General features: G+C 38.2%; 1 long non-coding RNA gene across 1 annotated transcript in view; it reads left to right on the top strand.

Moving 5' to 3' along the window:
• LOC121399085 overlaps positions 1 to 20,723 on the top strand; it is an 83,211-nt gene extending 62,488 nt beyond the window's left edge. The window contains exons 2-3 of the long non-coding RNA XR_005964742.1: positions 19,151 to 19,223; positions 19,902 to 20,723. This is a non-coding gene — a long non-coding RNA (uncharacterized LOC121399085). The remainder of the gene's footprint in view (positions 1 to 19,150; positions 19,224 to 19,901) is intronic.
• The last annotated feature ends 4,753 nt before the right edge of the window (positions 20,724 to 25,476 follow it).

Here is a 25,476-nt window from a genome sequence, read left to right as displayed (position 1 = left end):
TCAATGTGAAAATGACTGTCTTGCCCACCAGAAGGATATTACAAAGCCTGTCCAAAAAACAAATGATACCTCCACCAACAAAATATATTTAGTGGAAACGTTTCTGGTATGTTTATGATTTGATAGAATGAATACTCTATGGGGCCTAAGGGAAAACCACCAAACAAATATATTTATTGGAAGAGTTCTTGGTATGTTTAGGATCTGATAGGATATATACTCTATGGAGCATAGGGAAACCTCACTTAAAAAATATATTTACTGGAAGAGTTCTTGGTATGTTTAGGATCAGATAGAAAAGATACTCTATGTAGCATTGGGGAATCCTACTAGCAAAATATATTTACTGGAAGAGTTCTTGGTATGTTTAGGGTCTGATAGGAAGGATACTCTATGGGGCCTAGAAGAACCCCACCAACAAAATACTGTATATTTACTGGAAGGGTTCTTGGTATGTTTAGGATATGATAGGGAGGATACTCTCTGGGGCCTAGGAGGGGAGCAGCAAAATATATTTACTGGAAGAATTCTTGACATGTTTTGGATCTGATAGGAAGGATACTTTATGGGGCCTAGAAGAACTCCACCAACAAAATACTGTATACTTACTGGAAGAGTTCTTGGTATATTTAGTATATGATAGGAAGGATACTCTATGGGGCCTAGAAGAACCCCACCAACAAAATACTGTATATTTACTGTAAGATTTCATGGTATGTTAGGATCTGATAGGGAGGATACTTTCTGGGGCCTAGGGGAAGACTAACAAAATATATTTACTGGAAGAGTTCTTGGTATGTTTGGGATCTGATAGGAAGAATACTAGGAAGGATACTTTATGGGGGCCTAAGGGAGCTTCACACCTCCCTCTTCATTTGTAGAATAATTTTGGGGACACCTATAAAAAGGTGTGCTCTGTTTTCATCCCCTGATAAATATGTCACTACACGTGTTGGGCTTCTGTATTTTGGTAGTTTTGCTCAAGGGTCTTTGGAGACATATGGAATTTTGTACCCTAAGCTGTCATTCATCCTCTGTCAAGAGACGAGACTGAGAAAGTAGAGTGACTGAAATCCTTTTCAGGTGACTATAATGTTTTTTTACCTTATATTGCTAGCCAGGTGCATTACCTATGAGCCAGTGTTTGAATTAGGGTGAAAAAAAGTTCTATCTGCAGACCCAAAATTAGAAACCATACCCACTGTTATAGTTATCCATGCCAACCAACACTTTATGGTTTTGCCCCCACATAGAGAGGGGCACAGAAAATTATTATTAACAACATATTCCTCAGCACTATACAACAGAACACCACAAACCTAGTGCTCTACAACAGAACACCACAAATCTTGAATTATTTTTAAAGCAGAGTAAATCTATCTTTTTTTGAATATCAAATTATTACATTTTAAAAACAGAATATCTAGCATGTTTTTTTAAACCAAAATTTTTCGCAGCACAATCCAATCTCCCCAAATTCTGTTTTCTATCTCTTCTCTGCATCTCACCCTGCAATCTTCTTTCCCCTGTTATCTTCTATATGCTTGTTATCCTTGAGCGTTGTAATCTTTCTGTTTTACTTTTCACCTTTAAATTAACTTTTAGTATGATGTAGAGATTGCTATTCTGAGACAAGTTGCAATTGCTTTTCATGTTTTGTTATTTGTGGATTTTAAGTTTTTTATTTGGCAGCTCTCCAGTGTGCAATTTTAGCAGTCTGGTTGCTAGGTCCCAAATTACAATAGTAACCAAGCACTGATATAAATAAGAGACTGGAATATAAAATGGAGAAGGCCTCAATAAAAAGTTGAGTAATAAAAAGTAGCAAAAAAATACATTTGTAGCTTTACAGAGCATGTGTTTTTAGAAGGGGTCACTGACCCCCATTTGCAAGCTGGCAAGGGTCAGAAGAAGAAGGCAAAGCATTAAAAAAAACTATTAAAAATAAATAATGAAGACCAATTGAAATGTAGCTAGGAATGGACCACTTTATAACATACTAAAAGTTAACTTAAATGTAAACCACCCCTTTATAATTTCATAATGTTATCCTGCTATTATTTTATTCACCATTTCTTTGTTCTCTGCTTTCAGTTATTAATTTTAATTGCATCTCGTTTCTCATTTCACCTACTTCAATGCAGCTGGTTATTATTTCTTTATGGCATCACCTGTAGTGCTGGCATCTTCTCTTATCTTTCAGCATCAGATACTGAACTTTTTGTAAAGTGTAAATCCTGGTAGTATCACATGGGATTTGGAGAGGCTAAGGGAGAATCAAAGTCCACTCTCCAGCCCATCCAATATCCTACACTTTCGGGGGAAAAAGAGAAACGGCATTCTGTACCATCCCACTACTCCCCACTAGCCCTCTTTTATTGTAGGAATTTAATGTTATTTGGAAACAGAAAAGTAGAAGGCAAGACTGATCATTCTTTCTTTATTTAATTGTTTATGAGTATGAGTGAGTTAAACATTTTTGTTCAAAGTTTACTGTTTCTGCATCATTTCAGCAATGTTGATGTTACTATTGTTTTTGTTCTATGTTTGGAACTGCAGACAACATGTTGGGGTAAACTGATTCTTTGATGCTGTAGTAAGATGTGATCTTATTGGACATATGGGCTGGTCTGTGATTTTGGTGGCAGTGGATTCAAGTTAAACAGCTCTGGAAAAGGTACATATATTGTCCATTGGATTGCACCCTGTGTTTCATGTCCAAATTATTGATTTATGATAACAAGTAATGATACTGCATGTGGAAACTAAGATATGTAGGTCCATTGTAAATGGTGGCCCTGTGCTTTGCACAAAATGTAGTTGTTGGCCTCCTCCTGGATGAGTTGTTGTGCCCCTGGCTGTCCCGAGGCAGTCTTTATGATGCAGCCCCAACACTTTCAAGTACCAGGAGAAGCTTTTTGTCACCCCTGGTAACCTGTGGGGTGCTGTCTCCTGAGTCAAGAGCCTCAATGTGCCCCTGCAAATTGCATTGTGTTTCTTAATGAGCCATTATATGCATATTTATAAGGCACTCTAAGATAGAAAGGCATTGGGGGTGTGTGTGAATAATTCTGTATTAATCCAGGTTCATCTACCCAGCATTAAACTGTTCTTTTCTTTAACCTCAGGCAGTCCAGGGGGAGACCATGTAGTCAGGCTTCGGTCACTAGTCAATCAAATCTTCTAGTCAGATTGCAAGAAATTTCAATGTACGTTTATCTGTTTTGCTAGTGCTGCGGAGGGATTCAGCTTCTGTGGAACTCTCAATGGCAGGGTGGTGCCTCAGGCTGTTTCAGGGAGAAAAGTGAATCGAGGCTAAGCTGAAGCAGTCTCCTGAGCAACAGCACAACTTCCCCAAAATAAATAAGAATAAAACCTAGCTGATTATCATATAAACTCACTTTATCAAAATATTAACTCTTAGACATCAGAGGATGTATTCATTGCTTCTATCTTGGGTATTTTTCACTTATTTATTATTGTGTCCTCGTATTTATATAGCACTAACACATTTCCAAATCACTTTACAGAGATTGCTCATTGTTCACATCATTGCCTGTCCCAGTGGAGCTTACAATCTAAGATCTCTATCATTTTCACATAGTCAATTTAATCAGATGTCAATTAACCTGCTTTTATGTTTTTGTAGTGTGAGAGGAAACCCACACAGACACAGGGAGAACATCCAAACTCCTTGCAAATAATGCTTTGTCTGGAATTGAACTTGGGACCCCAGTGTTGCAGTGATACCCTCTAAGCCACCATGCTGCCCAGAGAGGGACTTGTTTTTCTGTTGAAACATAATAAAACAAGAGATAAGGCAGATCAAGTTTAAATCTTCAGCTTAAGTAAAACCTGCTCAACTGCTAGCTGATTCAGAGGAGGGTAAAAAACATCTGCAGCCTCTCTAATTTGCTTCAAAGGGGGAAAAATCCTTTCCTGGCTCCCAAGATGGTAATCAGACCAGTCTCTGGTCAACTTTGTTAGTTTCATTAACTTGGTATTTTCTCACTTTCTAAAAAGGTACCCAACCATTTCCTGAAGCTATGTAATGTAGTGTAGTTGACAGTGCAACAGGGGAAAGAGTTCCACAACGTCAAAAGCCTTTCCTCATCTTAAGATGGGACCTCCTTTTCTATCTTTTGAATGGATTCCCTTGTGTTCACTGGAAAGATCTACTAATGAAAGAATCTACTGGTAAATGAAACATCCAAAAGTTTATTGTAAATCCCTCTTTTGATCATATGGTGCCTCTTCTGTAGTGTAAGTTTTGTAAGCAACACTAACTTAGCTTTTATATTCTTTTTAAGCTTTGGAAATTAAACCTACACTGCATATTCTAGGTGTGGCCTTACCAGCACTTAAAAGTGGAAAAATAAAGTAGAAGAACGACCCCCTCCTCCCGAGAATCTACATGCATTTTCTAGCCAAACTCTGGTCTGTGTAGCTCCCCACAGGCTGGCACTAGGCTGTTCATTTAAGAGCAAATCTGCTTTAATCCTCCTCTAAAAGAAACACCTGTGAAGGGAAACCAAACAATTCATTTAGTGTACCCTTGCCTTTATACAGGACAGTACCTTGTTTGCCCTTGCAGCTACTGACTGGCATTGCTTGCTACAGCCAAGTTTATCCACAAGTACCCCAGGTCCTTCTCTATTATACACCAACCAGTTAAGTGTATAAGTGGATTGCATAGCTTTTGCATCCAAAATGTAAACCTTTCATTTATCAACACTGAATCCCACAGCCACTTAATGGACTAGTTTATCAGTTTGTCCAGATTGTCCTGCAAGTATTCCACACCTTACGTAGAATTAATTTGGCTGCATAGTTTTGTGTCATTGTCTAATACTTTAGATGTATGGCTTACAATGCTTTTCTGATCAAATTGAATAAAAATGGTCCCAACAGAGAACCTTGTAGAGCCAAACAAAAAACAAACAAACCCTTCTCCAAGTAGAATATGTTTCATTGACAGCCGCCCTCTGTAGTCACGTCCAGATTTGTGGCGAGGCCACAAAGGCCCAGGCCTAGGTGAAAAAAAATTCAGGGGCACCCATGCTGTCCAGCTGCATTCTAGGGAGCACTGGGGAGCCACAGCTTCCCAGCGATCCAGCGTATGCGTGCATGTGCGTTCGCCGAGGGGGGGGGGTGAGTGTGAAAGATGGCAGGTGCTAGGACCTGGTAGCATAGGGGCGCCAAATAAGGAAATCCAGTCTGGGGCCTGACCCCAGCTTTCGATCCACGTACAAACACTATGGCTTTGTATAAACAATCTTGAAGTCAAAATACACCACATAAGTCTAGATGAACAGTATATCATCTTTCGGAAAAAAAAATATTTTATTGGCCTCTCTGATTTTCCACTCTACCAATTATAATCTATTCTTAAAGGGATTCTGGGGTCTGGGGGTTCTTCCATTAAGCGCCATGGAGTGATTGCTTCACCTGATAGGAGCACTGGCCCGGGGTGTCAGGTAATTATATATAATCACTTGGGGTGCCTAACTTTTGGCACCCCCAAGTAAGCTCAGCCTTTCCTTCCTTTAAGGCAACACTCCCCTATACTTCAACCACCTCAAAACCAGTTCCCATCTCTTTACTCATAAAGTATCTCTCCTGGCATAAAATATTAAATCCTTATTGTCATTCTCCTCTCTAATGGCCTCATTTGCATCTGGGGCAATAGCAAACAAAATCTTTTATTTCATGTTACCATTTAAAGTGAAGAGGAATTAGGTTATTAAAATGCAGGGCTGGATCATTATCACTCTAGCATTATGGGCTTAGTTGACATCTCTGATATTCCTGATTAGCTTCTCCTCCGTCCAAAAAGCAAACTATTCAATTGATCACACCCTTGGCTGCAATAAAAAAAGTGCCTTTCACACAATTGTGTGTTTGGTTCCTATTTAAAGTTAATTAAATAATCCCAGGCGTAGTAGGACAACTCCCTTGCTCATACCTTATGCCATAACATAATGCCAGGTTAGGCATTCCCCTGTACTAAGCACAATTCAGCAGAACATATTTACAGTAGAGTTGCCCCTTATTATTAAGTGAATATTAACTGTTCTACTATGGCAACAAGCAGCATTATTTTCTCTGCACTTCCACTAACTTGTGATTAGGAATTGGGCATTATGGGATAGATCATTTATTTGGCATTATTACCCTAAATTAGCAACTTATATTGAGCCTATAGATATATAGATATGTTAATATTAATTTCTCATATTAACAAGTAATTTTGAAGCTGTGGTTCTGCTGACCTAAACGTCTCAGGTGGGACCTGTGAACTCACAGCTACAGAACCACAGCTTAAAGAGCACTGCAGTTTACTGAGTACAATGCCTTTTTGTGTGTGTCACAATAGGCTGCAAATTTTATTAAAAAGTCTGCGTGTGTTTCTTGATGTTGAAAACAAGCCATATATCACTGAGTTTATTATATTCTAGTAATAAGCTGAATTATGAAAAGTATTAACCACTGAAATGGGGTCGGAAGTGTAACCAACAATTTATAGTCATAACTAATGCAGCCATTACTACTGTTAATTTATAAAGTGCCAGGCGGTTTGTGTAGCTGTAAATGACAAGGGAAATTACCAGTAATGGCATAGAAATATGGATTGGGCTGAAATGGAGTAAGGGCGCAGCTAACTAACTAAACTTGTGGTTTTACAGCTATTGTGTTGTTGGAACAGTCGTACAATGGAAATTGACACTTTGTGAACCTTTTTGAATTTAATATGACAAAAGCTCATCTGTTTTTTCATGCAAGTCCTAAAACTATAATAATGAGATAATGCTAATGACTATGATAATGAGAAGCCAATGAAACAGATGAGTGAAAACATGTTTGTTTATTTATTGAGACAAATGATCCAAAGTTAAAGATTTGGGTATGTGACGGAGGTATGTGAATCTTTGATATTAGTATTTCTAGCTTTTGCAAACCCCAAAACTGTCTGCTGGCGGAAGAAAGATTGTAAATTTTACAGTAGGCAGCAGGGCACAGTGTAGTTAAAATAACTCCTCAATGAGAAAGTTCTGTTTGCGTCCAAAGAAAATGCCACCTCGGTGCATGCCCTTAAAAGTGCACTATGCACTATTAGCATTTACTATGCAACAACTGTCTAATGAATAATAATATTAGGCTGCAGAATGCAAATTTGTTTTTTTATTGATTTTCTGTTGACAGCTTTTATAATATTTCCCCTAAGGTTTTAAAAATGAGCAAAGTGCAAAAAAAAAAAAATATAATATATCAAGCAAACAACTGTACTGTGTGACTGGCTACTCACATAGGCATGTGGTTGTAAAGCTCGTAGGAACACCCCTCTCTTTAGTGATCACCAGGTAAACTCTACTTGCAGTCCGGTAGGGATACTATACTCACAGTATATCAAGTATCCCTGTCTACTCTGTTGCTGTTGTACAGCCTGATATAAAAAGAAAGTTGAGAGGAAACAGTACAAGTGTATCTGTCCACACAAACATGATCTGTTTGTCTCCATAAAATATGTATGAGGCATGAGGTTAGATTAGTTTCTCCAGTTACATGGGATTGAGCCATTGCACCAATACATGGAAGGAAATTGGCATCAGAAATTAGACTTCTTTATCTCAGAACAAAGAAGTGGAAGTAAACTGATTTAGCAGGGGAGTAACTGGCCTCTTAATAGAAGTGACCAAATTTTGTGCCCTTTGAGCCAATAAATCAGAGAAAACTGTCCGGTTTACAGTGCAGAATAAATCTGAAGGCAACAGTTTTATATCTCAATCGTGTAAACAGACATAATTACATGTCCATTATACTCATAAAACAAAGCCATTATTAAAGTACTGTTAATATCTGCAGAGCGGGCGCTTCCATGATGGAAAGTAGTTTAGCAAGCAGCATTTTGTTCCTGAGGAATAATGTTCATAGCATGCCATATGCTCAGAGAATTTACATTAGGCTTGGATGCCAACCAGTCTATTTCTTCTCCGACAAGACCTCTGCATTAACTTGAGTAACGGCTCGTTCCTAAAAATGCCTGTAGGCCACATTTTGTTTAGACATGAGCTGACATATCATCATTTATGCACATCGCATGGTTACAGCAAAGCGTGCATAATGTATTGATCTGAGGCATCTCAGGAATAAAATGCCACCCACAGCTGCAAAAAACAAACAGTAAACAAGGGGGTCTATTCTTAGAAAAATAGCAAGATCTGTTATTTGTGATGCCTTAGATGTCCCTGCTGAATGGGAGATCAAAGATATGCTTGACGTGTTTTTGTGACAGGGCAAGGTCTTTGCATAAAATGAGTCAGCCCAGTTGTAAGAGCTATGTTTTTGTGACTTATACTTTAAACCATAATTGTAAAAATGGTATATGTTCAACATGAGCACAAGAAAGAGCACTAGTGGTAGAAATACATATAGCCCATTCTTTTTAAAAATATGTTCGCATATTCTTATTTTTTCCTATAATTAAATTATTTCCCAACTTTACCTCATGTGTTTGTTTTACAGATAAAAGAGTTCAATAACCCAGGGGTTTATCAGTAAACTAACAATGCCCTATTTTATGCAAGGAATTCAAAAATAGATTTCTTACATAAAGGATACAGTAAGTAAATCTATTATTTAAAAATCCCATAAAAATCCACCAGAATAACTTACATTTCTCCCTGCATCCAGTCTCATGTAAAAAATTTTATCACAAGCAGTTTAACTGCAGCTCTATCAACTACTTTAATGTTTAGAGTGAAGGGCCGCCTTCTTTTCTTTTCTGGGCTTTCCTTCTCTCTCCAACTCTTTCGTCAAAGAGGGGTCAATTGGGCTTGCTTACTGCCTCTGCTCCAATGGAAAGCAAATAATAAAATGTAAAGGTAAATTAGAATCTCCTAGTTTTATTCTAGTTACTGGAAAATTCAAGACATATGGATTGTGCTGAAACAATGTTTAAAAGAATAATAAGGTTACAGCTGTAGCATTACTTTATTATGGGAGCACTCAAATGTGAATTAAAACATAACTTTTATTTTGTATATTAAAATCACATCATTTACAAAACAATATTTAAAAAATCTAAAAATAATGATGTGTTTTGATCCCTTATTTAGTATTCAATAAGTTTAGTTTCAATAAGTCTGCCGGATTGCACACCTGCAAGGGGGAGTCTCTGGGGTATATTTATCAAAGAGTGAAGTTAGAGATTGCCCAGTTCGCTAGAGTGAAATTCCGTCACTCTCTATTAATTTCTATGGGATTTTTAAAAGAGTATTTATCAATGGGTGAAAATGAAAGTTCATCCTTTGATAAATGCGCCTTTCAAAATCCCATAGAAATGAATTGAGAGTGGCAGAATTTCACTCTAGAGAACTGTGACGATCTCTAACTTCACTCTTTGATAAATATACCCCTCTGATTCCAAGGGCAAATTGTCGCCAGCGACCGCTTCGCACACATCGCACCACTTCACCAGACGCAAGTTTCGCTACCACTACGCTAATTCACTAATGTGTGAAGTTTCGCCCTGAGCGCCGAACGTTGGCTGACTTTTCGCTACCGCTACTTCGGCAATGCGAGCATTTCATAGGGAAGATGTGCTATGGTTCGTTTGTGCCTAGCAAAATTTTGCTAGTGAACTTGCGCTTAGGTAAATTTGCATACGTGGGTAATTTACAGTTGTATGGATGTCTTTATTTATAAATGTTGGTGCAAATGCTTGAAGTTACCACTTTTTATTACAAATGTCCAGGGAACCTTAATAAAGACAAGAGAGTTAATATAATTCCCTACACATGAGCCCACTGTAAAATGAATATTTCATATGTTATTAAGGGGCCGATTCACTAAGGGTCGAATACCGAGGGTTAATTAACCCTCGATATTCGACTAGGAACTAAAATCCTTCGACTTTGAATGTCGAAGTCGAAGGATTTAGCGCAGATAGTTCGATCGAACGATCGAAGGATAATTCCTTCGATCGAACGATTAAATCCTTCAAATCGAACGATTCGAAGGATTTAAATACAACGATCGAAGAAATATCCTTCGATCAAAAAAAGTTAGCCAAGCCTATGGGGACCTTCCCCATAAGCTAACATTGACTTCGGTAGCGTTTAGGTGGCGAACTAGGGGGTCGAAGTTTTTATTAAAGAGACAGTACTTCGACTATCGAATGGTCGAATAGTCAAACGATTTTTACTTCGAATCCTTCAATAGTGGTAGTCGAAGGTCGAAGTAGCCCATTCGAAGGTCGAAGTAGCCCCAAAAAAAACTTCGAAATTCGAAGTTTTTTAACTTCGAATCCTTCACTCGAAGTTAGTGAATCGGCCCCTAAATGCCTGGAGAAAACCGGTTACCCAAAAAACAGTTTGTTAGGACTTTTGCAGGCAATCCCCCCTTAAAAAAAATTAAAGTCACCAGCGTTTTTTGAACTTTAATGCATTTTCGGCACACAGGATATGATGTAAGATTGAGGAAGATCTAGCTTCTTTTACGCACTTTGTCTGGTCTGAGGTGGCGAGGACAAATCTGGCAAAAGAGGTAACGTTCAGTAAAATCCGCACTTTAGTGAATTTGTGGAGTAACAACCATTCGCCAGAGCGAAAAGTCGCCTGGCGATAGAGTGCGATCAAAGGCTAGCAACGGTATCTTTATTCTTTCTATTTGTAATAATGGTTTGATATTTTTTTATAACATGCAACTCTGATTGGTGCTTTCCCAGAACTTTATCCTGGGATTGTTCTGATACTACTTTCTCCTGGTGCTTAGATATAATCTAAGAATGTTTACATTACTTATTTTAAGGTCATATAACATTTTCATTGTAACTTTTCACTGTGGACTCCACTTATTTAATGATGTGATATTTTGAAGGCAATAGTTTGAACATGAGCAAACCTTTCAGTTTATTATTTAACAATTTTTAAAACTGTGAAGATATTTTTCCACTTCATCATTATGGACTGTCATGTTTAGACCTGCAACATGCAACCCCAAATAAATCCATTTAAATTGTAGGCTGTTAGACAACAATATATCGAAAAATTCAGGGAAGGAGTTGTAATGCTTTGTAGATAAAAAAAAAAGCACCCAGAAGTGATTTGAAGGGTTATTCCTTTACTCAACTGGTTTTTAAAGAAACAGCATTTCATGGGGTAATAGTAACAAGCTAGTGCTTGTGTGACCTTATCATTGGGGGATACAATGTAAAATATTTAGTAAGATCAGCAGGTCACTAAGAAATGGGGCTTAATGACTGTGTTTGATTATATCATTTTATTGTGCCTTTACTTCTGCCTCAGCAAATTATCTATGTTTTTAAAACATGCTTAAAAATGTTATTTAAGGGGTTCCCAAAGGTTGAGTTGAATGTTAGTATTGTGCAATATTGACTCATCTGCTAAATGGAAACGCAAGACCTTTAAGTGGCTACTTTTTAAGGTAAAGTCAACTAAAATCAGCAATGCAAAAGTATTATTTGCCTAATGTTGTTTTCACCAGGAACCACGCAACTAGTTCGAAGACATTCACGGTAGTACTGCCATCTGAACACGATGCATCCAGTTATTTCAGTTACAGTAATACAATCAGAGCAGAAGTCAAAGTCTAAGACACTGTGACCATAAGGATTTCCATATGTTGTACCAGTCATGTTGCACTTATGAGCATATAAAGTACTGATCAAAGAGTTATGAAGGATTCAGCTTATACATATCTGCTCACAGGTTAAAGGAAAATGCAGATTTCATGGGAACAACATCTCAGGGAGCCATTAAGGAGAATTTGCTGCAGTGAATGCGTTGCCAAAAATATAAACTCATCCTTAGGGGATCCAATGTGAAATATTATGGAGTAAGGTCAGCTGGTTACTGATGAATGGGGAGTTAATGATATTTTTGATTATGCCATTTCATTTTGTGTATATTCATAAAATACTCAGCCTGTCTTAGGTTTCATTACATGTTTGACATTCTAAGATGCATTGAGCCATTTATGTGTGACCAGACGTGCAATATTGGTTAATCTTCCAGCAGGAAATCCATAATCAGGCCGGCCATGGGCCGATCATAGCTTTCTGGATAATGGGTTTCCAGATAACGGATCCCATACCTGAACATGCTCCTTGCACGTCCATAGAATTCCATTAAGTGCAATTGCATCGGTCATGTCTCTTCTACTAAATTGTGTGCACGTACACCTGTTGACGTTAAGGAAGAGGGAAATGCAAGGATCAACTTTTGACCCAAGTATCTTCATTCAATGGGATTCTTTTGCACAACAACTCAAATTTGCAGGACCACAGCGGCATATTTGCTTGTAAGTAAGCCCCGTAACTGCACTCATTATTTGCATTCATGTGTTAATGCATTGGTCGCAGTTGCAGCAGACTCATTTCATCAAATAGTAATTTAGAAGCCTTTTGATACAATGATTGGTCCCTGTTATTGAAATTCAGCAGGGCTTTAACTTAATGTCACCCCTAAACAATGTAGGTCTACTTAAAAATATATTTCATCAAATACTCATATGTGAAACCCTACCTGATTACCCTAGTAATATGTGCCATTGGTTAATACTAAATAGAAAATTATTATTTTAAAGGAGAAGTAACCCCTAAAAACGAATATGGGTAAAAATTGCCTATTTTATATACTGCATTTATTGCACCAGCCTAAAGTTTCAGCTTGTCAATATCAGCAATGATCCAGGACTTCAAACTTGTCACAGGGGGTCACCATCTTGGTGTGTCTGTGACACTCACATTCTCGGTGGGCTCTGAGCAGCTGTTGAGAAGCTAAGCTTAGGGGTTGTCATAAATTATCAAGCAGAAAATGAGGTTGGCCTGTAATATGAGCTGATGCTACAGGGCTGATTATTACATTCTGATGCTAATTGCACTGGTTTCTGTGCTGCCATGTAGTCATTATCTGTATTAATTACTAATCAGGCTTATATTGTGACATTTCTATTCTATGTGTACTGTATATTGTGAGTGGGTCCCTCAGCTCAGTAAGTGACAGCAGCACAGAGCATGTGCAGTGAATCAGCAGAAAAGAAGATGGGGAGCTACTGGGGCATCTTTGGATACGCAGATCTTTTCTGCTAAAGGGCTGTGGTTGCCTTGGGCTGGTACAGAAGCCCAAAACACAATGTACAACATTTCTAGCTAATTCTTTAGTTTGTCTTTAGTTCTCCTTTAAGAACCAAGGGCCACCCCCTGGGATCCTAGGATTCACGATGCACACATAAAACCTATCAAACCATAAATGTTAGGTCACATGAGCCAATTAACAGACAGAGTTCTGTCTTTTACTCCTGCACTTTTTTCCGTTACAGTTAGAGCTGCAGAATTGCTGTTCAGGTGATCTCTGAGGCAGCACAGAGAATATCATTAAATGGTGGTTCAAGGCAAGAGATGAAAAAAATGTATATTCCAGCTTGGTATGTTTCTTTAATGTGTCACTTAATACGATGCAAACAATCTGTATTCATTTTGGGGCATATAGATTAGTTTTCCTTTAAGAAAAGAAAAACTTGACCACACCAGAGCCAGGATGTATTTGTACATTTGTTAAAATGATTGTGTCAGCCCAATGTTTTCTAATGCTATCATTCCACCAGAATCTATACTGCACAATTTCCAAAGCTGAGGCATCAACACAGCCCTAAAGGCATTAGAACCTTTGACATTTAGAATTAAATGACCTCAAAGGACCTGTGGTGTCGGGTGAGCAGAGGTCAGTGTATTAAAGACAAGTGATTATAAGTGTGATATCAACACAGCTCCTTCCATTCACCTGTAACCTGGCATTGCCTTATTATTGGCTGACTCTAGTCTTAACCTACTGAGGTCAACTGTACCTTATTAGCCTTCAGCCTGCTCAGGGAGATTAAACCAGCCACAGCTGCTGTCTCTCTGCATATACAAATCTGGACAGGGATTTTCACCAGTTTCTAACTGGCCCACTCCCAACAGCTACACATGTATTCTAATCTTGCATCTGATGTTGGCAAAGTTCTTGCTGCCATAATGCCAATTTTTCTGTTGCTGTATTGATACATGCATACATATGTTTCAGAAATGTGACTGATGTCCCAGGAAAGCATTTGTGATATGTTGTGATGGAATCGGCTCTGCTTAGCAGTCTCACAGGGGCTCTCACTTACAGCAACCAATCAGAGCTGCCTTAGGAATGGCAGCAAACAGGCCTTCTGCCTGCGTTTTACACAGCCAAGGAAAGATTTCAAAGCTAATACTTTTGTCAAAATGTATTTCTTGAAATATTACATTTTGGGGGTTATGAGGACAAAATGCTCTCCAGTCCAGGAACCCATACCTATAACAGTTGCAAAGATGAATGCAAATGTCTAATTTGCTTATTAATTAAGTGCTGTGTAGCATGCTGGCGCTGTACAAATAAATGATAACGGATTTGTTGCCACTGGATAAAGTACCCCAAACTGTAAGTTTTTTCAGAATGGTTTACCTCTTATCTTTTTGTCTTTATGGCTGTTCATGTACCATGTGCCATAGGTCCTGCCAAGATGACCCATTTGCCACAGATTTAATAAGATGCCCCATTTGCCAAAGGTCTTGCCAAGATGCCCCATGTGCCATAGGTCTTACCAAGATGCCCCATATTCCATAGGTCTTACCAAGATGCCCCATATTCCATAGGTCTTACCAAGATGCCACATATTCCATAGGTCTTACCAAGATGCCACATATTCCATAGGTCTTACAAAGAGGATCCATGTGCCACAGATCTTACCAAGATGCCCCATGTGCCATAGGTTTTACCAAGATGATCCATTTGCCACAGATTTAACAAGATGTCCTATTTGTCAAAGGTCTTACCAAGATGCCCATGTGCCATAGGTCTTAACAAGATGCCCCATTTGCCACAGATTTAATAAGATGCCCCATTTGCCAAAGGTCTTACCAAGATGTCCCATGTGCTATAGGTCTTACCAAGATGCCCCAAGTACCATAGGTCTTACAAAGATGATGCATGTGCCACATATTTTACTTAGATGCCCAATCTGCCATAGGTCTTACCAAGATGCCCCATTTGAAAAAGATCTCGCCAAAATACCCCATGTGCCATAGATCTTACCAAGATGCTCCATATTTCATAGGTCTTACAAAGATGATCCATGTCCCACAGATCTTACTAAGATTATCTATGTGCCACAGATCTTACCAAGATGCCCCATTTGCCATAGATTTAATAAGATGCCCCATTTGCCAAAGGTCTTACCAATATGTCCCATGTGCCATAGGTCTTACCAAGATGCCCCATGTGTCATAGGTCTTACAAAGATGATCCATATCCCACATGTCTTACCAAGATGCCCCATGTGCCATAGGTCTTACAAAGATGATCCATTTGCCACATATTTAATAAGATGCCCCATTTGCTAATGGTCTTATCAAGATGCCCCATGTGTCATAGGTCTTACAAAGATGATCCATGTCCCACAGATCTTACCAAGATGCCCCATGTGCCATAGGACTTACCAAGATGCCCCATTTGCCAAAGGTCTTATGAATACACCCCATGTTCCATAGGTCTTACCAAATGTCCCATGTGCCATAGGTCTTACAAAGATCAGTCATGTCCCACATATCTTACAAAGATGCCCCATATGCGATAGGTGTTATTATCATAGTATCCCCTAATCCTTTGGTAGGATGATTTGTTTTACAGAAAAGCATATAGGCCCCGCATACTGCCATTGCTTTACAACAGTCACTGGTTTGTTTTACTGTAATGAACCCAGCAGTGACCCAAGGCAATAACTTGTCCATCTATTATCCACTACTTTTCTATCATAGCTGTTGTTCTTGGGCAAAGCTGTGACACCATGGGTGTCTTAAAATAAAATTACACATACATATTTTAAATGCACTTTTATTTTGATTTTAGCCTATAGTGTTGTTCTCGGCTAGAGGTCACATCAAGATCATTCTTAACTATCCCCAGCAATGTTTCTGCAGTGGGCTGGATACAAAAATGACTGTAGAATGAAATACTGCTAGGTACTTGTGCAATCATCATGTGCATAATGCAGGCGAGTGATTTGACAAGTTATGTACACAGATGTCATGTGGAATGACAAGAGATAATCAAGGAGATATCATAAGCAGCTGAGTATCATATGCAAAGACAGATTACATTTAATTTAAGGGAATACATAATGGTATTTTCATAGGCATCTGATTGCCTTTAAAGGGATATGCGCAGCGGAATATTAGCCTTAATAGACATTTTGTGAATATTTAAAGGACAAATAATATGAAAACAGGGAGGGAGAGCCACAAAGTGTCTGTCTTCCCTTTTATTATATTTGCGTTCTAACTGACACTATAACTAACATTTGCCTTTCAATTGAAAAGGCTTGACTTCTCTAATATCTTTGGGATGGTAATCCAGATAGCAGAATCAGTTAAATACGGAATACTGTAGTGTGACATAAATTTAAGTGCTGAAAAAAAAATCAGGGACAGGACTGGGTTTAAGCTTGAGAAGGGAGGTGCCCAATCCAAGACTTGGCCCCTTACAAAGAAATTTCCATGGGTAAAACACTGAATTCTAATGATAACATCATATAACAATTCTTGGGGACCCAACTTTTGTTTATTGACTAGGGCCCTTTCTTCTTTAAATAAAAACTAAAGCTTGAAAAAGAATGGGTAGAAATGTTGCATTTTATATACTGAGCTCACTGTCCCAGTGGAGGGGTCCATCAGCTCTATATCAGTTATGATCTAGGCCTTTGTCCACAGCAACTCTCCACTTGGATCTTACTAGGCTATCTTTTGAATGCCAATGACACTGCACATGCTCAGTGTACTCTGAGCTGCTGTTGATATAATAAAGGGTTGTTAAAATAAAAAAAGCCTTGTATCATTCATTTTACATTGTGACTACATACAGTCATGGAAGCTGTTATCCAGAATACTTGGGACTTGGGCTTTTCTGATTAAGAGATCTTTCCATAATTTGGATTTCCATCATTTACGTTTACTAAAAATTAATTCAAACATTAATTAAACCCAATAGTTAGTTGGGATCAAAAACAAGGTTAAAAATTCAACTTAATTCATTAAAATGGAGTCTATGGGAGATGGCCTTTCTGCAATGCAGAGCTTTCTGCATAATGGGTTTCCGGATAACAGATCCCATACCTATAATTTATATTGTGTCGCACCCTGAGATCAGGTAATGGACTGCAGCCCAGAGAATGGAATTTGAATCAACAGGAAAGAAGATGGGGAGGGGGATTTATAGAGGCATAAATATTCCCTGCTTATGGGCTTTGGGGGCCTGGGCTGGTACAGAAGCTATGGTGGCCTATTTACTATATTTATTATGCTGTGTAAAACAAGGGAGAGAAACATCACCAGTGATGTTGCCCATAGCATCCAATAATGTCTTTGGTTTTTTTTCTAACTGTTGAAATCGAATTACTGATTGTTTGCTATTGGCACATCACCGGTGATTTTTTTTTTCTCCAATTTTTTACACAGCTTGATAAATAAGCCCCATGGTGTGTGTACTCTGTCTAAACAATAATGTTGAATTCGGCTCTCCTTTAAATAGGGTTGTAGGGAAAATTGAAAATATTAAAATATTCAATATCCTATCTGCCCTAATGGGCTGTATTTCCTCATATTGAAGTTTGAAAGCCAGATAATGGGGTGATACGTGCTAGCCAATTTGGGCTTGATTCACTTCAATGCGTTATGGTATATTTCATGTGATAAGTTTTCATGTGTCTGCTATGCAATTCACTGCTCTAAATACTTATAACATTAATCAATATATCTTTCCGTTACTTATGTTTTTGCTAGCTAACGGCCCATTGAAAGTATCAGGACTGCTTACTTTTCACTATTCAGTTCAACCTGAAACCACTTATCGTGTGAAGCCTTTTGCAATAACATTCGGTTTCCCTTTACACCACTTTGAACTGACAGAAATGCTTTTTCTCCTATCTCTAGAGCCTTTTCCCCTCTTTCCGTCTTCTATTCTCACACATGCACCTTATCTCACAAGTTTTTAATGGCACTTACAGCTACACCAATGTACTGTATATTTCATTATCAAAAGTACTTTTTTAAATGTTCTATAGTTTTTTAAAAATACATTTATTACAAATATATCACTAATTGTCTTATTTTTTTTTTAAATAATTGTATGTATAACACTTGACTAGTACTACATAGGGATGTAGCGAACTGTTCGCCGGCGAACTTGTTCGCGCGAACTTCGACCGTTCGCGTCCGCCAAATGTTCGCGAACGTCGAGCGACGTTCGCATTTTGCGTTCGCGTTCGATTCGAATACAAATCGTTCGACCATTCGACCATTCGAATTCCTTCGACCGCTAAAAATCAAACGATTTCCATTCGTTCGAACGATTGTAAGCATTCGATCGAATGAAAAGCATTTGATCGAATGCTTCGATCGTTCGATTCGAATGAAAATCGTTCGATCGAACGATTAAAATCCTTCGATCGTTCGAATCGAACGATTTTAGCGGGTGTTCGAGTTCGCGAACTGTTCGCGAACGTTTGCATTTTTTGCCGGTGTTCGCGAACGGCGTTCGCGAACACCAAATCGGCAGTTCGCTACATCCCTAGTACTACATCACTATTTGTTTTGGACCCTAGCAAACATTTAGGGGCAGATTTATCAAGGGTCGAAGTGAATTCGAGGGAATTTTCAAAGTAAAAAAATTCAAAGTAATTTTTTGGATACTTCGACCATCGAATAGGATACTACGACTTCAAATTCGATTTGAAGTAAAATCGTTTGAATATTCGACCATTCGATAATTGAAGTACTGTCTCTTTAAAAAAAACTTTGACTTCAATACTTCACCGAATTAAACCTGCCGAAGTGCTATGTTAGCCTATGGGGAGCTTCTAGAGCATTTTGCAACGTTTTTGGAAGTCGAAAGTATAATCGTTCGATCGATCGCTGAAATCCTTCGAACCATTCGATTTGAAGGAATTAATCGTGCGATCGAACGATTTTACTTTGACCGCAGGATACCCAAATTCGACGAAAAATGTAATTGTAGATACCATAAAAAATTTAAAATATTGATTGAAGCATATTTCCAATCTTTTTCAGGCAATGATGGTTATGGGTGTCAATCTTGGCTGTTTACTCCAATTGCTAATCCAGCCACACCTGGTGAACAAAGGTACGATGTAGCTCATCAAAGGGCCAGATACATCATTGAGCATGCATTTGGATTACTCAAGATGCTCTTCTGCAGTTTGGACCATTCAGGGGATGTTCTGCATTATATACTGTATGCTTATGTGGCTAAAAATCTATTATATCCACTTACAAACACTTGGCCATGGTCTCAAATAAAAAAGGCAATTGGTGCAAATGTTACAACCAAAATACAGTATCCATACAGCAAATTCGACAAATCAGGACAATAATACAATCTTATAAGAATAATTATGGCCTTATACTGTGTGTTTAACAATTATTTCTTACCTTTTTTTGGGAATATTTGAGGTGGGACATGCTATAGCACTTTGCTGTTGTTGTTGTTGTTGTGTAACACAGGCAATCTTGTTGATCTGTTTTTCTTTGGCCATTGTGTAACATTACAATTTAGAAGTGGTTGGTGTGTTGTCAGCATGAGATATGGAAATTATTTCAACGCATTTTTGAGTGTTTTCTACAAGCTTACACATTGGTGAAGAAATATCTGCCAACGACTGATTTCAAACAGGTGTCATTGTGCAGTCAAATGTTGCTTTAGGAGTTCAGTTTGTGTGCTCCATTGTTTTCAGTGTTGGGGCCAACTGGAAACGTAATTTACTATTTTCACCATATCATTTTTATTTGTGTTTCCACATAGGAATTTTTGAAAGATTATAATGCCTTATCCAACACAGAAAAAGGATCCATCGCCCCTTCAAAACGGTCAACTTCTGATTCTTCTCTGGCTCCTCTGAAAATACAGCATCATCATGTGGTTGGGATTCTTCTTCCTCACATTCTGCTTCACTTACAGGATGACTTGCATTGTCAACTATGTCAATATTTGGGTTTGTAGGAAACACTCAATTGCTAAATTTAGCATCCACTGCGCAACAATGTTTAATTGATAGCTGGTCTGCAAGGTTGAATACAAAGTATCACAATCACCCAAACAACTGAAGTGTGAGTCAAGTGTCCTGATAGCCTGAACACTCGCCCTACAACTCCCACACACACCCTTAGTGTGCCACGCTTCCCACAACCAAACAAACCCACTGCATTAATTATGTCAGTGCTGGACCGTTTCCTTAAAAACATTGAAATAAAATTGCCCAGGTGGACGAGTGGTTGGCCTCGTGCAAACTTGCAGCATGACCAAATTCGCTCAAGTGATCCTATTAGGTAGGTATACCCCCAATCAGGACTGTAACCCCCTCCCTTCCATTTTTCCAGGCGTACCTGCCTATCTACGTTGGGAGCGGTCGGAGCTACTCTCACCACCCTCCACCTATGCTGCCCTATGCGTTTCGCTGACTCATTGGCTTCTTCAGGGGCATCATCATGTGATTGGGATTCTTCTTCCTCACATTCTGCTTCCTCACATTCTGCTTCACTTACAGGATGACTTGCATTGTCAACTATGTCAATATTTGGGTTTGTAGGAAACACTCAATAAAGCGCTTGGATTATTTTGTTCTAATGCAGTGTTTGATGTTTTTAAAGTATTGGTTAATTTGAAGAAGACGTGTAGCCATCAATTGTTGCAAAGAAGGCTTTTGTGTAGGCCCCATATAAGGAGACACATTGGAATAAGGATGTGGTTGGTAACTGTGTAAAAAAGGATCATGATGTCTAGCTGCTGGAACATCATAAAGTGGTAGTGTTGTTGTTGGCAGTGTTGGACTGGCCCACTGGGATACCGGGAAAACTCCTGGTGGGCCCAGGTGTCAGTGGGCCCTCTTGCTTCTAACCAATTGGCCTATTTCATGGTTATTCCCTTTTTCTTTATGAGGAAAAATGTGTAATAATGGAAGAATATAGTAAGTAGATATAAAAGACTAGGAGAATAAAAAGGTTTAGTGAGGAGAGGAGGAATAATAGTTTGGAAATTGGGCTCACGGTCTATGGCAGGAGTACCCATACTTTACTAATGAGGGGTCTACTTTTAGTGATGTTGTCCCATTAGGATATACATCCATAAAAACATTGTTAGCATTCATTTCCATGGAAAATATTACTTAAATATTGATTTATGAGAAAATGTATATTGCTATATTGAACAAACAACTTTTTCTTATGTAACCTTAACATAATAAATATCTGAATGAAAAGTATGAAACAGGAGGATGATTTAGACAAGCTGTTTGTTGACAGTGTTTTGAGATCTATTGATCACCAGCTAAAGGTCTACTGGTAGATCCCGATCTATCTTTTGGGCACCCCTGGTCTAAGGTTTTCTGGTGGGCCCCTGGCATCCCAGTCCATGGCAACGCTAGCGAATTGTCGCTAGCTTTAGCCACTTCGCACCTTAAATCTGCCCCCATATGTGTGTGCTGTTGGCCAGCAAGGAAAAAATGGTTGGTGCATGACAACACACCTCTCTTTTATTTTCAGTATGATGGACAATTGGCATTTCTTTTTCTGTTGGATTAGGAGTGTCACTTGAAAGAGCATCCTTTGTTAAAGTATTAAAAGATGTGCTATTATTTTTGGCAAAGTTGCTTTTTTGTGCTACAGAACAAGAATGCCCCATTGGTGGTGGTTGTTTTTTGGTTGTTGGTCTGTAAAAAAAAAACAAGAATGTGTTTATCATCCATAAGCAAATGGCAGAATGTTCACAAAATCTGGATGCTATTCCTTATGCATATGCAGAGTGTTTGATTTAGTGTATCCTTCAAAAAAACATGTAGCTCTATTTCTCACTCTCTCACCCTCCCTCCCCGAATCTAGAAATGAGACACTATTTAGTTATATATAGATGGATAGATTGCATAGTTCAATTAGATTGATAGATTATATAGTTACTGAGATTACTGAGAGAGAAACACCTAGACAGACAGAAAGACAATCACACAACTTCAGTGGTTGATTGGCCTTTAGCTTACATTTTATAATGTTAAACCATTTTTTTTTATCAATTTGGGATTAAGATCTGACTCGTTTTTATGTTAAAATGTTGATATATTTTCTCACTCTTCCCAATATTTGGAGTTTTTAAATGGGGAGTGACTACAACCCCCAGTGAGGGTCATATTTCAATGTTACTTTAACTTTTTCACACTTGGCTTTCAATGTAGTCCATCATCTAGGTATATTTGTGTTTAACCCTAGCAACCAGATACATGCAGTAAAAATAGGAGATGTGATGCAAAGGATTATTCTCCACAACAACTAGACCGATTGCAAAGTGTCAATGAGAAACAATCATAACATCAGAATACTTGTTAAGGTTAAGGTCAAGTACTCCTTTACAACATCAATCATTAGGATATTTTAATTGTAGATTAAGGGGAAAAAAATACTAGGTGTTTGATAAGTGGATGGATCTGTATCCATGCCACCAGGTACCCCAGACATGAGCAAAGGAGAAATTTTCTCCCATATCAACGATTTCCATGTGGAAAACTGTACAGGCTGAAATGGACCTCCTCCAGTTTTTTTGTCCTGAAGGGCTTCTTCCGACATTTTTTGTTTGACTATTCTTTGTTGTTTGTCAGTTGTTACACCTTTTTTTGAAGACATAAGAGGTTCTGTGTACACTGTTCATGCTGTTCATTCCAGAAGGCTGTTTTTTTTGTGAATAGGATGTATGGACCTTGCCAGTTACATCATTATATCTTTCAATAATATCTGTAATTAGTACAACATTTTCTTCCGAACTAAACCTGTGACCTTGTTGCCTATTGTCATCATCCACTGGATTGACATTGGTGTGGTCTGAATGGATGTCATCTTCTGAACTTGGTGGATTGATTTGGCTTGAAAAACTACTTGTTCTTCTAACAGAATTACATAAGCCACGTCTAGAGGTGGTATATGACCTGATTTTGCTTTCACTCCTTTCTTCTTTAGCCACACCACCATAGGGTTCGTATCGTCAGGGCCATCATGGACTGAGCTAGGGTCCATTATACTTAAAAATATTCAAGACAAATTTTCAATCTCTAATTGTGTAAACATTACATTATGTTGAATTAATCATTACATATTTTTCACTAAACAGGGAAATTCAACCCTTTAAAGGAGAAGGAAAGCTACGGAGGTATTTTATTGCCAATAGATTAGCTGCAATAGTGCAAGCTACAATGCTATATTTATTCTGTAGAATGTTTTACCATGCCTGAATAAATAGCTCAAGAAACTCTCTGTTTGTTTAGGATAGGAGCTGCAGTATTAACATGGTGTGACATCACTTCCTGCCTGAGTCTCTCCCTGCTCTGGGCTCAGATTACAGTAGAGAAGGGAGGGGGAGGGGAAGAGGAGCAAACTGAGCATGCTCTTGCCCAGGGCAATGAGGTTTAAGCTGAAGGCAGGAAGTCTGATACAGAAGCCCATGTGTACACAATAGAAGGAAAGAAATGCTGTGTTTCTTTTGACAGGGGACTCAGAGCAGCACTACTTTTCGGTTTACTGGTATATTTAGATGGACCTTTCTGATAAGGCTTACATAGTTTTAACCTTTCCTTCTCCTTTAAATGAAGAAATCTAACTATATTTAGAATTAAAATAATTGAAAAAAATGGACATGCACACTATATGGCTATAAATAAATAAGTATGTATTTGGATTGTTGGAGATATGGATGTTACAAATAAAATTAGTTAGATATGGGTATATTTTGGCACATTAGACCTCATTTGAAAAAACAAAAACTCATAAGAGAAAAAAACTTGCCGAAAATGAAAGATAGTTGATCTGTTTAGAAGGCTGGCAAAGGTTCTTTTCAGCTGGTGTGGTGTACACTGTAAGATCATATAGAGGATATGGCTTAGAGAGCAAGTTAAAATTTGGAAAAGTCCTTCAATAAAATGTGAGGCTGAAGTTAATATGGTTGTTTTTTGGGTTGATAGAATGCACATGGGTGTGTGTTTAGCAAGGCCAAACACACCCGGAATAGTGGACTTGAAGTACGCAAGCACCTGCAGCATGGAGGGCAAAGGCAGTCACAGAAAAAAAATTATCACCCTGGAAGGCTGGTGAAGTTCCTTTTCAGCTGTGTGTGTACACTATGAGATGATATAGAGGATATGGTTAAGTGTGCAACTGGAAAAATGTAAACATGTCAATGGCAATTCCACGAATTTTCCATAAAAGCAACTCCTTTTTATAGTGTTGCTATGTCTCTGTGTGGTGTTTAAGTAATAACCTTTGATTGGTTGTGATGAACCAATAGAATATATTGATATAAATCCTAGGCAACATGGAGCTTTAAAGGGTAACCTGAAGTTAAGAATGTGACATGTATTTATGCAATTGTAGACGGAGGTAGAAAGAGCGATAACCATTTCCGCACAAAACAGGAGTCCAAAACTAAAACCGCGATAACTCAGTACTGTTAAATTTAATATTTCTCACCTTCACTAAATTCCATATCCAATAGGGCATTATTTATCACAGATAAACACATCTTTTCTTTATTGGAATTTTTCTTTAGCGAATGGAATTAAATCGAACCCTAAATTCACTATTTAGGTAATATGAAAACTAGATAACATTCTTTTAACTTTTAGGATAAATGTTTGGGATATCAAGCAGTTTGCCATTATTACCCTGTATGTGACGTTAGGGCCCCTTTGTCAATAGACATGAACAGAACATGGTTCAGGATGCACCAGGATATTTAACATGAGGAGTTAATGTAACAACCACTGTTTGCCTCTTGGTGACTTGTAAAGACAAAGATGAATACAATTCTAAATGTACATGTGCAAAAATCCATTTGTTTTATCCTTGAAACAGTAAATGCAACTAAACAGTGTTCCAAATTGGAACAGACCACCTGCATTATATAATGGACCTGAAAACAGCAGATTGCTTGATTGTGTCTGGGGAATGAAGGTGCAACCTCCCCAATCAATAAGCGTTTGCTTTTCAGCCAAAGGGACTACAAAGTGACTATGCCTGGGGGTCCCAGAGGGTCTTAATCCATCACTGGCAGACATCAGTTAATTATAGCTGTTAATCCTTCCACTTGCAAAATGAAAAGGGGACATGTGTATATCCAGCTGTGGTTTGTTTTCAGACTTTGTATTCTAAAAACCTTTCCCAACTGTGGTACTGAATTTAAATATTGCCATTAAATTAAAGTGATGCATGACAGATGTTTTCTTGTGTGCTACCAGCCTGAATATGAGAGACAGATAGATATACACAGATAGATAGATAGATAGATAGATTAAATAGATAGATAGATAGATAGATAGATAGATAGATAGATAGATAGATAGATAGAT

This window comes from Xenopus laevis, chromosome 9_10S (genome assembly GCF_017654675.1).
Source record: "Xenopus laevis strain J_2021 chromosome 9_10S, Xenopus_laevis_v10.1, whole genome shotgun sequence".
Classification (NCBI taxonomy): Eukaryota; Metazoa; Chordata; class Amphibia; order Anura; family Pipidae; genus Xenopus; species Xenopus laevis.
This window is presented reverse-complemented; position numbering and strand designations above follow the sequence as displayed.